The following is a 15304-nucleotide window of genomic DNA, read 5'->3' as shown; positions in this document are numbered from 1 at the left end:
CTGCCTAGAATTAAGCTACAGTGTGTCCATAGATTTGTATAAGATTGTTGACCTTGCTGGGGGAAAAGATAGTAATTGTTTGGATTTTTTTTTTTTTTTTTTTTTGCCAAATCTGGGTTAACACAATTATCACCAACATACTTTAAAACAGATATTTTTGTTGGTGATGGTGCTGGTGGACTTTTGAAGGAAAATTCTCTGTATGAAAACGGGAATTGACAAGTAAAATCAGTGAAATGTTTAAGATCGCATAGTTGAAGGCTCTCAGACCCAATAAAATGCTAAAATTGAAAAGGATGCTAATCACAGTACAGACTGAGAAAACACACGCTGCAAAAATAGTAGCTACCAAACGAATATGTTTTTTAGAGCTAAAAGTCACTGGGATTACTATTTAGGGTTAGACTGTTAGTGAAACATGGATTAATAAAAGACAATGAAAATGGAATCAGAATTCCTCTGTATTCCTTAAGAGTGATTGATTCTAGGATTCAGCTAACTTTAAGCTCCTGATCCAAGATAAGATTTTAAAAGGAATATTTATTTCCAATCTTTTTAATGCTTTCAAGACAATAGATGTCACATCTGGCCTCTGGAATAAACACCTCTTTCTGCATTTGTTATGAGAGCTGCTGCAAATAAAAGACAAGACTGGATGCACTTGGAATTCCAGGTCCTCGGGTGAAACCAGACTCGTACTGAAGCAGTATGAGGCTCTGGATGTGGGAACCATTAACACTACCAATCAGGAATGCGCCCCTGACAAGGCACTGCCCCACCCCTGGAGGGTAGCACTGGCATTGATAAGGCCCAGAGCCCCTAGGGCATTCAGGTTCCTAGCCTGTCCTGGCAGAAAGGACTTCTTGTAGGGACTGTTGATCGTGAGGGACCTAATTAGGGAAACCCAGGTGATTGTGTTAAACCCAGAGGACAGGGAGAGGTGGGAGGGGTCCATTTTTGTCTAAGTTGCCAGATCAAAAGTCAGAGGCAGCTTCAGACAGAGCTGGTCCCAGGTGGTTGCTACACTGATGGACTGCAGATGAGCTGTCGAATTCATCTCTTTTTTTTTTTTTTTTGCGGTACGCGGGCTTCTCACTGTTGTGGCCTCTCCCGTTGCAGAGCACAGGCTCCGGATGCGCAGGCTCAGCGGCCATGGCTCACGGGCCCAGCCGCTCCGCGGCATGTGGGATCTTCCCGGACCGGGGCACGAACCTGTGTCCCCTGCATCGGCAGGCGGACTCCCAACCACTGCGCCACCACGGAAGCCCCCTCATCTTTTTTTTAATGTAAAATCCTTGATGCAATCCACTTCAGTTTGTTGTTGTTGTTGTTGTGTGTGTGTTTGTTTTGTTTCGTTTTTGGCTGCGCTGGGTCTTCGTTGCTGCGTGTGGGCTTTCTCTAGTTACGGTGAGCAGGGGCTACTCTTGGTTGTGGTGCGTGGGCTTCTCATTGCAGTGGCTTCTCTTGTTGCGGAGCACGGGCTCCAGGCACACGGACTCAGTAGTTGGGGCGCACGGGCTTAGTTGCCCCGCGGCATGTGGGATCTTCCCAGACCAGGGCTCGAACCTGTGTCCCCTGCATTGGCAGGTGGATTCTTAACCGCTGGACCACCAGGGAAGTCCTTGAGTTAATCTTTGATACTGCATGCTGACCCTGTCTGTGACCACTGGACCCTGGCAAACTACCAAATGAACAGTGACTAAACTCAGCCTGGTCTGACCCTGTGACCACTGCACCCTGGCAGACTACCAACTGAACAGTGACTAAACTCTGCCTGGTCTGTCCAGCTATGCTTATTCCAGATCAGTAGCCCCGGGACCATTTATCCTTTAGTTAGCACTAGGAGGATGATCCAAACGCCTCTTTAAAAGGCTTCACAGATGCCTGAGCCTTCACATTTACACTGGATTACAGGTCCAGCTGATGCACCAATCCACTTTTTTTCTACTACAATTTCATGGAATCTAGCTCCAAGTACCAAGTGGCACATCATGGGCTCTCAATAAATATTAATTGACTGGCAGATCTCCATTAGCAAACAGCCATGACCACCATTGAACAGTTACCCTTCCTTCCATCTGTTTAGTCATTTACTCATTCGAAACATTTATTCAGTGCCGGTTATGGATCAGAACTGTGTTAGGCACTGGAAAAGCCAAGACGATGCAGGTGGTGTGTTCCAGGAGCTCACAGGCCACTGACGAGTCCTGGAGACATGGAAAATCCTGTATCCACGTAAAGAGGTAGAAGCATCAGGTCGTCTTTATCACACTCCAGTCTTCCAGATGTCTTGCTCCAGATCAGCCTCCTTCAAAGAACTGCTCTAATCATTTTATTCTTAGAGGATCACAGAGTTGATCAGACCTAGAATTCTGAGCAAGTAGTGTTATTACCAGGAAATGACAAATGACACAGCAGCAAAGGGCAGTATTGATTAGTACTTGATTAGGGGACCAAGCTCAGCTGAAACAAGGACTTCACCTGGTGATGCTCTGGGGGTGGGGGTGGGGTAGGCAGTAGCCAAGACCAAGAATGAGGAAAACAGCCAAGGAGACAGGAGATGGGAGCTCGGGGAGCAGTTACTGGAAGGATGCAACCAAATTCTGCTGAGTAATATCTGTCTTGGATGAGGTCATTCTCCTTACCCTCCAATTTTATTTTTTAATTTCTGAATATAAAGTTGTAATATACATTAATTTTAGAAAGTCTGAAGAGTATGGAAAAATACAGAAATGATCATATCCCACCACCTAGAAGGAGCCTCAGCTAAACATTTAGTATAGTCAGTACTTCCTTATTTGTTTCTTTTTTTAAATAATTGAGATAATACTGCTCTTAAAATTTTATAACTTGCTCTAAAAAAATAAAGCTTCATAAAAAACATGAATACTTCATAAATATTTCAATGGCTACACAGATATGCCATTGGACAAATGTTTAATAAGATAATGAACTTTTCTCTTAGTAATAAGTTTTCACTATTTTTCCTAACGTTTTGTTGCTATGCATAACTCTACGTTCAACATCTTACATTTTGGAAGGTTACCTTAATGTGGATCCTCAGAAGGATCGCTAGATCCCAAGACGTGAAAAACTTAGAGTCATAACACATACTGCAAATTGCTTTCTAAATAAAGCAGTTTGAAATTAGAGCAAAAAACGTTTTGTCATTTAGAAGTAGTGTGTCAGAGTGCTCTTTTCAAAACAGCATTGGGAATTCTCGTTAAAAATAATCTTTGCTGGGCTTCCCTGGTGGCGCCGCGGTTGGGAGTCCGCCTGCCGATGCAGGGGACGTGGGTTCGTCCCCCGGTCCGGGAAGATCCTACATGCCGCGGAGCGGCTGGGCCCGTGAGCCATGGCCGCTGAGCCTCCGCGTCTGGAGCCTGTGCTCCGCAACGGGAGAGGCCACAACAGTGAGAGGCCCGTGTACCGCAAAACAAAAACAAACGAACAAAAATTTTGCTAATTGTTTTGTATTTCTTTTGAAGTTAAACAGCAAAGATGCTAGCTATTGACTAAAAGTTTGTGCTTTTTTTTAAACATAAATTTATTTATTTTTGGCTGTGTTGGGTCTTCGTTACTGCAGGCGGGCTTTCTCTAGTTGTGGTGAGCAGGGGCTACTCTTAGTTACGGTGTGCAGGCTTCTCACTGCAGTGGCTTCTCTTGTTGCGGAGCATAGGCTCTAGGCGCACAGGCTTCAGTAGCTGTGGCACACGGGCTCAGCAGTTGTGGCGCACGGGCTTAGTTGCTCCGCGGCATGTGGGATCTTCCCGGACCAGGGCTCGAACCCGTGTCCCCTGCACTGGCAGGCGGGTTCTTAACCACTGCTCCACCAGGGAAGCCCTCTCACCTTTTCTTAGCGTGAGTTTGTACTAGGAGGGAGGCGGTGGTCCAGCCAGGGACTATTTCCCAGTCCACCCTGCATCCCAGTGTGTCCAGTGACGCAGTGTTACTGATGCACTGTGGGCAGGAGAGATGCGTGTCACGTCCAGGCCAGGTTTTCTCAGGAAGCATGTGTGCCTTCTCCACTTACTGTTCCCCTTCTGGGTGGCTGAAGAGGGCCCTGTGGCCCCAGGGGATGGCAGAGCCGCAAGGTAGAAGAACCTGGATGCCTCAGTCATCATGGGAGGAAAGCCACTGCCAGCTAAGCACAGCTGAATTGACTGGACTGTTTCATGAGCAAGAAATAAATGTTTATTACATTAACTCATGGAAACGTTGGTAGTCACTTGTTACAGTAGCTAGCTTTATCCTCCCCAACATAGGTATCCACATAAAAGACGATCACACAGAGAGGACACCAAGTGCTCCTTTTCTTTCATTTTAACTGTAGAAGCCATATATATGTGTCACAATGAACATGAAAAATGCATTACCTAAAAATTAGGAATGGAATTGATGTCTCACACAACCACACTTTCAACCATTCATCTATCCATCCAGGCCATCATTTAACAAATATTAGGGGTCACTCATGTGTAAGACACTGAGAATTGGTTTCTGTGATTTCCTAAGTACATCCAGATGACCCCCAAATGACCTAGGCGCTGGGTACCATCCTACTTAGAGCCGGGGGCAGTCCACCCCACACAGACTTATCAGGAGCACTTCCGTTAGGGAAGGAGGTGAGATTTCGAGGTTGTGCAGCTCACACACGTTTAGGGAGTGTGGACAGCCACTGCCCCCAAGGACAGTTTTGGGGAAGAGGGTCCACAGACTGGATTGAACCAGGAACGTATTGGTTATCAGGGTGATCCATGGACGCTCTGAGACCAGAGAGAAGAGAAAGCATCCTTGGGAAGAGCCAAGATGGGGGGATATGAAAAGTCAGGCGGGAAGTGGTCTTCGCGTTCTGCCACGGATGCGTGAGCAGACCCTCCGGCGCTTCTCGGCAGGCAGGACAGCGAGGGCCCTTTCTGTTCCTTGATGAGGAGTGGCGTTCAACAGGTCAAGTTCAGAACAGTATTTTTTTTCCTGTTACTACTTTCTGGTTTTGAGCTGTATCTTGGATAAACCGAGGCCCGCTGTCTTGGTTTGTTTTGCCTTTACCCCCTCAGCAAGTTCATGTCCTTCTGGTATGTCATCAACTCAAAAGTCTCAGTCCAAAGTCTCCTCTAAATACCATCGAAAGCAGATGTGGGGGAGACTCCAGTTCCTCTCCAGCCGTGAATCTCTGGTTCCAAACCACAGTGGTGAGGCAGGCATAGTACAGACATAGGAAAGACAGAGCGCCCAGCACCTCCAAAATGCAACAGGGCAAGGGTGGGTCACACCTCAAGGTTCAGGGATAACCTTGGGCTCAGTGTTCTGGCCTCTGGCCCATCTCACGAGGTTCTGCCTTCCAGACACAGGGATTCTGGAGCCCGCCTTTGCAGGGCTCTACAGGGCCTGCCCCGGGGACTTTGCTGGGTGGGAGCCCAGGCATGCGGCTCTCTCCACGGGAACTCACCACACCACAGCTGAGTCCACTGGCTCCCCTCTGCTGTCCTGCTGGTGTGGCCCTAGCGGGGGCTCTCAGCAGCAGCCCCACTCCCCCCTCGGTTCTCTGCCTGGACCTGAGGCTCTTGGAGGCATCCTTTGAAGTCTGGGAGGAGGCAGCTATGTCCCCATAGCTTTGCTCCACCAGGGGGGCGATGGAGTGCAGGGGGTGGGGCAGAGCCCCTCCTTGGAAATCGGTGGACCCCAGGCCCTTGCTCTCAGGGCCTGTGATGGGAGGGGCAGGCCTGATTCTCACAATAATTGATCAACAATTCCATCTTTGGCATGTCTCTCCCCTTGCTTTTTTTTTTTTTGCGGTACGCGGGCCTCTCACTGTTGTGGCCTCTCCCGTTGCGGAGCACAGGCTCCGGACGCGCAGGCTCAGTGGCCATGGCTCACAGGCCCAGGCGCTCCGCAGCATGTGGGATCTTCCCGGACCGGGGCACGAACCCGTGTCCCCTGCATCGGCAGGCGGACTCTCAACCACTGCGCCACCAGGGAAGCCCTCTCCTTGCATTTTATTATAAGCAGTCAAGAGGCATCGGGCAATTTCTCTGACACTTTGAAATTTTCTCAGCCAAATATCCAGTTTCACCCCTCGAAAGCCGTACCTTCCACAAAAGCCTCCGAGGTGAGCATAATTCCTCTAAGCTCGTTGCTACTTTGTAACAAGGTTGGCCTCTCCTCCATCCCTCAGTCATCTGTTTGTCATTTCTATCTGTGATCTCATCAGAATGGGCTTCCTTGTCCACATTCCCACCAAAACTCTGTTCAGGATTCCTTATTCTCTAAAAAACTGAGGCCTTCTCTAGAAGTCTATTCTTTTCTTTCTGGTCTCTGACCAGAATCGCCCTTCGTGGTCTGTTCATGGCAACTGGGCTTCTTCCAGCAGGAACCTCAAAGCTTTTCCAGCCTCTCACCATTACCCCATTCCCAAGCGTCTTCCACATTCTTATGGATTTGGTACAGCGGCATCCTACTCTCGGTACCAACGTCTGCCTTAGTCGGTTAGGGCTGCTGTAACAAAAGCCCACGAACTGGTGGTTTATACACAACAGACATTTATTCCTGTAGTTCTGGAGGCTGTGAGCCCGAGATCACGGCACTGGTAGATTCCGTGTCTGCTGAGGACCTTCCTCCTAGCTGACGGCTGTCTTTTCACTGTACCCGTACCCGCATCGGCAGCAGGGGCGAGGGAGCTCTGTGGGGTCGCTTTCATAAGGGCACTAATTCCCTCCTAAGGGCTCTGCCCTCACGACCTCATGACCTCCCAAAGGCTCCACCTCCTCACAGCATCACAATGGGTGTTAGATTTTTAACATATGAATTTGTGGGCACATAATCCGTCAACCTATAGCACCTGCCAGATAAATTATTTCTGGATAATGGAAAATTCTTTTTCGCTTAACATTTGGGACATCTGAGTCATGGAAATAGGTGGTTTTCCTCTTTTTAGGCACAAATATTCTCTCACTGTTGACGCGGCACCGAACTCCAGGCCTTTCCCTTTCCTAAATCACCACCATGAAATTGAAGAGAATGGCTTCAGAGGCCACCCACAAAGAAGGAGGTAAACTCTGTTCCTTCTGTCCTCAGGCTTTATGTCCTCTTCCCAGGGAAATGCGTACTTGTCACAGGGCTGTTTATTGCTAGGTCTCTTAGACTCAGAGCACCTTGTCATGGCTACAGCTGCACTGCAGCTGCTTCTTTGCACGCTTTTCTGCTTAGGTAGGAATCATTGCTTGATTAAATTAGCCACTGGAGGGCTCCATCCCAGTTTCCAGGAAAAAAAAACGTCTGCAATTGTACTTTCCTGGCACATAACTGCACCTCTGCAGTTTTCAGTGGGTCATACCTATTTATACAGGTGAAATAAGGAGCCAGGGCATGGAGCTCGGCTACATTCAGAATGTTCATTTGAAAAGTCCAGAGATTCTTCTGGAAGCCTAGAGTGTATTTCTGTGGGAAATAGCATGAAAATGAGACTTGAATTGATAAGCTCTGGTTTATTTTATTTTTATCTCAGGCATCTTAAAATTCATAGCAACAGGATATGCAGTTCATTTACAGGTGTCGCATGAAAAAAACACTTATTGTTATGCACTATCCATTACTTTTCTTCCTGTCCAATGAAAAGACTTTTATTATAATCCAGTCTGATGGTCCAGATGCTGCATACCTTCACTTTCACAGTGCTTCCTAGCATGTTCTACAAGATGACAATAGCTATTACCAGAAGAAAATTATCGGGACCTCCAGGAGGAACAAAATTGAGTGCAATTCTTTAATACAGAGCTTATCAGCACACCACTCTGCAACTCCTAGAGAGGCATTTTATGCACATTTGCTGCTCTTCTTGGAGATGAAAAGCAAGGTTTCAAACGTTACTATATCAAAAAAACATGCCTGAAAAGAGAATCCAAAACCTGAGACCATACCTCTTCTGAGAAACGGGGAAAACCACATGGAAAGTATAAATTATTGTATTGCCTGATGCTTTTGGAATTTCCTCCTGGACCTCATTGACAGGAACCCTTATAGGCATTACACCACAGGGGCAGACCCAGCAGTAACCGGGACACCCCCAGTTTTGAAGTTCTAGCTCACTCTCCTGTAGCTCTCAAGGGCTGCACTTACCATTTTATTTGTCTCTTTTTAATTTGGAGAAAAAAGTAGTAGCTAGGGAGTCTGGCAAATGCAAACTCTTGGTGACAAATGTGACTGTGTTTGTGGATTAAAGCACATGAGCCCAGACCAGGGGAGAGGTGGTCCCGTAGGGGATGAAGGAGCAGCGTGTGAGCTGCTGATTTTGAAAGGAAAATCACTAGTCTCATCATTTCACAATGAAATAACTCTATAAATCACCAAACATGACAATAGGTAATACATACTTTTAAAAAATAAAAATAAAAACGGCATTTTGTGGCTACTGAGAACTCACTGAAAATCGTGACTGGCTTTGGGCAGATGCATTGATTTTTCTTAGTTTTGACGGATCCACCCTCTAGATCAATCTCGCTGTTGAATTCCCTAGTCTGAGTCTATTTCCTGTATCGCTCATGTCGCCCACCTCGAATCTACCCTCTAAACACACCAGAAGATTAAACCAAAGCAGCCTGCCCTACTGGACACTTTTTTTTTTTTTTTTTTAAGCGGTACGCGGGCCTTTCACTGTTGTGGCCTCTCCCGTTGCGGAGCACAGGCTCCGGACGCGCAGGCTCAGCGGCCATGGCTCACGGGCCCAGCCGCTCCGCGGCACGTGGGATCTTCCCGGACCGGGGCATGAACCCGTGTCCCCTGCATCGGCAGGCGGACTCTCAACCGCTGCGCCACCAGGGAAGCCCCTACTGGACACTTCTGATTGGCATTTTTATTTATCTGGGTTGAGGAAAAGGAGAGAAACCAGCATGAGCTGCCCAGGTGCATGAACACAGGACTGTGCAGATACAGACCCTCCTGTACAGGGCTGTCAGATCAAATCCTGCTGCCATAGGAAATAAAGAAGTAAACCCAGGCAGGAGCTCAGGAAAAACCTGTCATGTAGCCAGCACCAGGGGCGCTGGGAGCTCGCAAATGGGACACATATCTTCCAGACGCGCTCTTCGGTTAGAGTTGTTTTTTTTTTAATACCACTTGAAAAAAATTTACTTATACTTACTTATGGCTGCGTTGGGTCTTCATTGCTGAGCGCGGGCTTTCTCTAGTTGCTGCAAGCGAGGGCTACTCTTCGTTGTGGTGTGCGGGCTTCTCAATGCGGTGGCTTCTCTTGTTGCAGAGCATGGGCTCTAGGCACACGGGCTTCAGTAGTTGTGGCTTGCAGGTTCAGTAGTTGTGGTGCATGGGCTTAGTTGCACCATGGCATGTGGGATCTTCCCGGACCAGGGATCGAACCCGTGTCGACTGCGTTGGCAGGCAGCTTCTTAACCACTGCACCACCAGGGAAGCCCTAGAGTTCTTAAAGGCTGCTCTTAGAGTGGAGATGGTGGAGTCCACTGCCCTGTTTAACCCCGAGACTATCTTCGTCACTCCTGCTGAGGTGACTCCTTTGGTCAAGTATCAGATTAGCCACACCTGAGCCATCGTTCTCCTTTCCTCACTTTGTTCCTTTGTCTGTTATTCCACCTCCACCTCCCATTTTGGAAAGTTCTCTCCAGGGTTCAGAAACAGACAATGTTGGTTCGAATCTCTGATCCTTCACTTCCCAGCTATGAGAACTTAGACAAATTACTTGATATCACCAGGCTTTAATTTTCTCAGCGGTAACTACAGATAATAATAGTACCCCCTTCACAAGGTTGTTGAAGGGATTAAGGGGTAATATCCATGTAAAACACCATATTGAGCTATTATTATTACACAGCATTCACATCTCAAATTCACATCCCACCCCCTCATAAAGTCTTCTCCGATGAGCCATGTTGGAAAGGATAGTTTCCTTTGCTAATTTCTTGTAGCACATACTGTGCTCATGACCAATAGGGCCATAGTCTGCGCGGCCTTGTGGTCTAGGTATTTGTGTACATGTTTTCTCATCAGAACTAGAGGCAAAGTTTCTGGAGGGCAGGGAGTGTCTTATGCAGTATCTAGCACAGTGTTATCCTGTCAATTTTTATTAAGTCAAAAAGTCAAATGGATATTTTAATGAATTTGTCGAGTCAATCCAAGGTGTAGGTGGTCAGAAACCAGTAGCGATCTTAATCCATTACTCACATATCTGGAGAACTGGGGCTGGGATTCAGCTCCTGGGGACCCAGAGGCACCTGAGTGAGTGGGTGCCCAGGTGTGGGAATGAGAGGCCAAGGAGACAGAAGCCCCAGGTCCACTTGGCCATGTCAGACCCTAGCTGAGAGAGAAGACGTTAACTCTGAACGAAGATTGAAATTTTAACTCATTGCACCAGACTGGATATAGTCGTCACTGAATCGAAACAAATTTTTGATGACTTAACATTGCTGGAGGCTTTTGGATATCTGAGGGTGACTGTAAGAATTTTTGTCCAAATGCAATTGGAAGAGCCTGCCCAGAGAGTGGATCTGAATGGTCAGGTGGGGTTTCACACCAGGAGGCCTGCTGCAAGGTACCAGGTTCATGAGCTGACTCAGTGTGGCCTTGGCCAGTGGAACAGCAGCGAGAGATAGAAGCGTTTGCAGGGCGGGGAATGAGAGGGAAGACCGTCCCCTTACCCACGGTCTCACGGCTATTACCACCTCCATCTCTCCAGCTGCCTTGACTGCTGCAGAGGACGCGGTGGTTTCCGAGACCCTGGGCTTTTACTTCTCTCTCCCCCAGGTGACAACCTCCTGCCATCTCCCGTGAGCTCCCTCCCCAAGTCACTGCCCAGCTTTTGCTTCTTGGGCCTCACAGGTCAAGCCAGGAGCAAACCCTCCAACTGACCAGGCTCTCAGGGAAGTTCTGATCCTTCCAAATCTCTGTTAGATTGCTTTTATCCTAATGTTTCTATCGGGATGCAATTGCCAGTTGCCATGGTATTCTGTGCAAACAGAAGCTCTTTTATTCTGTGGGATGCTTTCATCATGCAGTGTCTGTCACAGAATGAACTGCTATTAGAACCAGTTTATAGGTTACACCTCTAGTTGGCAAGCCCTTGAGATTTTATTATGCGTGTTAGCTGCACCTGATATCCATTTGAGACCCAGCGCTCAAAAATTATTCCACGTGAAATTGTGAACTCTCAATTAGGTGCTGTTGATATTGGCTTGGGGAGGAAAAGGTACATTTTGAGGGCTGGCAGAGATAGGAACTAGGTAGACTGTTTTCCTTTAATGCCTAGGGATTTGGGTAATAATTACAGAACCCAGGTTTCACTGTAGCATCATAGCAAACACTAGTTCAGTGGCCAAAGGTAGAAACTAAGTTGAGGATGGTTGTTTTGTCATCTCTCCAGCTTCCATTTCTTTTATTGAAGTATAGTTGATGTACAATATTATATTGAATATGTTACAGGTGTACAATATAGTGATTAACAATTTTTATAGGTTATACTCCATTTATAGTTATTATAAAATATTGGCTATAGTCCCTGGGCTGTACAATTATGTCCTTGTAGCTTATTTTATACCAAATAGTTAGCACCTCTTAGTCTCGTACCCCTATGTTGCCCCTCCCCGCTTTTCTCTCCCCAGTGGTAACCACTAGTTTGTTCTCAATATCTGTGAGTACGTCTTTTTGTTATATTCATTAGTTTGTTGTATTTTTTTTTACATTCCACATATAAATGATATACAATGTTTGTCTTTCTCTGTCTGACTTATTTCACATAGCATAATGCCTTCCAAGTCCATCCATGTTGCTGCAAAAGGGCAAAATTTCATTCTTTTTCATGGCTGAGTAATATTCCACCGTATAAATGTACCATATCTTCTTTATCCATTCGTCTGTCAGTGAACATTTAGGTTGCTTCCATGTCTTGGCTATTGTAAATTCTGCTGCTATGAACATTGGGGTGCATGTATCTTTTTGGATTAGTGTTTTTGTTTATTTTGGATATATCCCCAGGAATGAATTGCTGAGTCACCGTTCTATTTTTAGTTTTTTGAGAAACTTCCATACTGTTCTCCACAGTGGCTGCACCAACTTACATTCCCCTGCAACAGTGCAGGAGGGTTCCCTTTTCCTCATATCCTCATTAACATGTTATTTGTCCAGCTTCCTTTTCTTTTTTGTTTTGGCTGTACCACTTGGCTTGTAGGATCTTAGTTCCCCGAACAGGGATTGAACCCAGGCCCTCTGCAGTGAAAGTGCGGAGGCCTAACCACTGGACCGCCAGGGAAGTCCTGAGCTTCTTTCTCATCTCTGCCTTGTCATTGCCTCTCCAGTCCACACTGTCACCCATGACTTCCCACTTTAGAGCCCTGAATTTGTAACTTCTGAGTAGTGTCCCCCTTTCCAGACTCTCCTGTCCTTCAGTGATAATTTATCACTGCTAAGAGAACAGCTGGAAGTACGACATATAAAGCAAGCTCAAGCTATTAGTGGGAGCTAATGGCTGAATGCACGGCACTGGAGCTTTAGAGACCTGTGTTTTTTTTTCTCTCTCTCTCTTTTTATAAAAATTTATTTATTCATTTTTGGCTGCGTCGGGTCTTGGTTGCTGCGCACGGGTTTTCTCTAGCTGTGGCAAGTGGTGGCTTCTCTTGTTGTGGCTCACGGGCTCTAGGCGTGCAGGCTTCAGTAGTTGTGGTGCACGGGCTTAGTTGCTCCGCGTCATGTGGGATCTTCCCAGACCAGGGCTCGAAACCGTGTCCTCTGCAATGGCAGGCGGATTCTTTTTTTTTTGGCTGTGTTGGGTCTTCGTTGTTGTGCACGACCTTTCTCTAGTTGCGGCGAGCTGGGACTACTCTTGGTTGCAGTGTGTGGGCCTCTCATTGTGGTGGCTTCTCTTGTTGTGGAGCAGGGGCTCTAGGCATGCGGGCTTCAGTAGTTGTGGCACACGGGCTCCGTAGTTGTGGTTCGTGGGCTCTAGAATGCAGGCTCAGTAGCTGTGGTGCACGGGCTTAGTTGCTCCGTGGCGCGTGGGATCTTCCCAGACCAGGGCTCAAACCCGTGTCCCCTGCATTGGCAGGTGGATTCTTAACCACTGCGCCACCAGGGAAGCCCCTCTCTCTCTTTTTTTAATTGCAGTATAGTTGATTTACAATGCTATCTCTGCTGTACAGCAAAGTGACTCAGTTATACACATATATATGTTCTTTTTTTCATATTCTCCTTTATGGTTTATCATAGGATATTGACTGTAGTTCTGTTTCCATTATGGTTTATCATAGGATACTGACTATAGTTCTGTGTTCTACATTAGGACCTTGTGGTTTATCCACTCTAAATGTAATAGTTTGCATCTACTAACCCCAAACTCCCAGTCCATCCCTCCCCCTCCCCCTCTCCCTCTTGGCAACCACAAGTCTGTTCTCTATGCCTGTGAGTCTGTTTTGTAGATAGGTTCATTTGTGCCATATTTTAGACTCCACATATAAATGATATATGGCATTTGTCTTTTCTCTTTCTGACTTACTTCACTTAGTATGATAACCTCTAGTTTCATCCATGGTGCTGCAAATGGCATGATTTCATTCTTTTTTATGGCTGAGTAATACTCCATTGTATGAGTGTATCTCTCTCTCTCTCTCTCTCTCTGTGTGTGTGTATATATATATATATATATATATATATATATATATATAGCGCCATCTTCTTTATCCACTCATCTGCTGATGGACACTGATGTTGCTTCCGTGTCTTCACTATTGTAAATAGTGCAGCTATGAACATAGGGGTGATGTATTTTCTTGAATTATAGTTTTCCCCTGGTATATGTCCAGGAGTGGGATTGCTGGCTCATATGGGAGTTCTATTTTGAGTTTTTTAAGGAACCTCCAAACTGTTCTCCATAGTGGCTGTACCAACTTACATTCCCACCAACACTGTAGGAGGGTTCCCTTTTCTCTAGACCCCCTCCAGCATTTTGCTATTTGTAGACTCTCTAATGATGACCATTCTGACTGGTGTGAGGTGATACCTCATTGTAGTTTTGATTTGAATTTCTCTAATAATTAGTGTAGCTGAGCATCTTTTCATGTGCCTACTGGCCATCTGTACGTTTTCTTTGGAGAAATGTCTATTAAGGTCTTCTGCCCATTTTTGGATAGGGCTCTTTGTTTTTTTTGCTGTTGAGTTGTATGAACTGTTTGTATATTTTGGAGATTAAGCCCTTGTTGGTCGCATCTTTTGCAAATACTTTCTCCCATTCCGTAGGTTGTCTTTTCATTTTTTTTTTTTTATGGTTTCCTTTGCTCTGCAAAATCTTGTAAGTTTGATTAGGTCTTATTTGTTTATTTTTTGTTTTTATTTCTATTGCCCTGGGAGACTGACCTAAGAAAACGTCGGAACAAAAATATGCCACGCTTCATAAATTTGTGCGTCATCTTTGTGCAAGGGCCATGCTAATCTTCTCTGTATCATCTCCATTTTAGTATAAGTGTTGCTGAAGCGCGCACAGGAGACCTGCTTTTAAACTGTGATGGGAAAAATAAACTTTGCAAGATGATGGTGCGGCAGGGGCCCCAGCTTGAGCCAACCCCCAAGAAGTGTATAATCATCGGGGATATGTCTGGAGGAGAGTGGTGTCTGCGGAGCCTCAGGGAAGGATGGAAGGATGAGGGCAGCTTGATGGATCAGAGCGCAGATTCTGCGGCCAGGGAATCTGCCTGGGGTCAGGTCCCCCAGCTCTACTGCCTAGTGGCTGGTGCCAGTCTCGGACAAGCCGCTCCACCTCCTTTTACCACTGGGGGTGTTGGCAGTTGCATGCCTCTCGGGGGGGTTTAAGTTGACCTGTGTAGCCCACTTCAAGCAGAGTGTGCATGGATCACGTGCTGTGCCAGCTGTTAATGTGGCTGTGTCTCTCCAGCCCTGCGTGCTGGACGCCTGTCGAGCTGGCAGAGAGAGGACGGCGCGACACCGGGGCACGGCAGCCCTGTGTTTATCCTCAGCCGAAAAAGTGTGACCCAGAGAGGGAAAAGATCTGCCTGCCTGTTACCTGGAGCAACGCGACTTACTGTGGTGCAGTGAAGAGCCCAGGCTGTAAAGGCCCCAGGGTTCCCTCCTTGGGAGACAGTGCAGACTCCACGAGGGCGCAGCCCCGATGCTGCCGGCGAGGGCCGCAGAGTGTGAATGGAGGGCTGCTCTGCACGCGGAGCCACGTGGCTTACAAGAGCAGGCTGGGAGCAGTTTGCCCTGATCTGTAACTTGTATGGCCCATACAGATGAAAGGCTGGCAGCCCTTGGGAGGCTCCAGTTACCCCAGTAGAAGAGA

General features: G+C 46.8%; 1 non-coding gene across 1 annotated transcript; it reads right to left on the bottom strand.

The window, feature by feature from the left end:
* Positions 1-14382: 14382 nt before the first annotated feature.
* On the bottom strand, positions 14383-14485 carry LOC137228497 (U6 spliceosomal RNA). Its single transcript, XR_010945286.1, has one exon. It is a non-coding gene; the product is annotated as a U6 spliceosomal RNA (small nuclear RNA).
* Between the last annotated feature and the right edge of the window lie 819 nt (positions 14486-15304).

This window comes from Pseudorca crassidens, chromosome 7, assembly GCF_039906515.1.
Source record: "Pseudorca crassidens isolate mPseCra1 chromosome 7, mPseCra1.hap1, whole genome shotgun sequence".
Classification (NCBI taxonomy): Eukaryota; Metazoa; Chordata; class Mammalia; order Artiodactyla; family Delphinidae; genus Pseudorca; species Pseudorca crassidens.
This window is presented reverse-complemented; position numbering and strand designations above follow the sequence as displayed.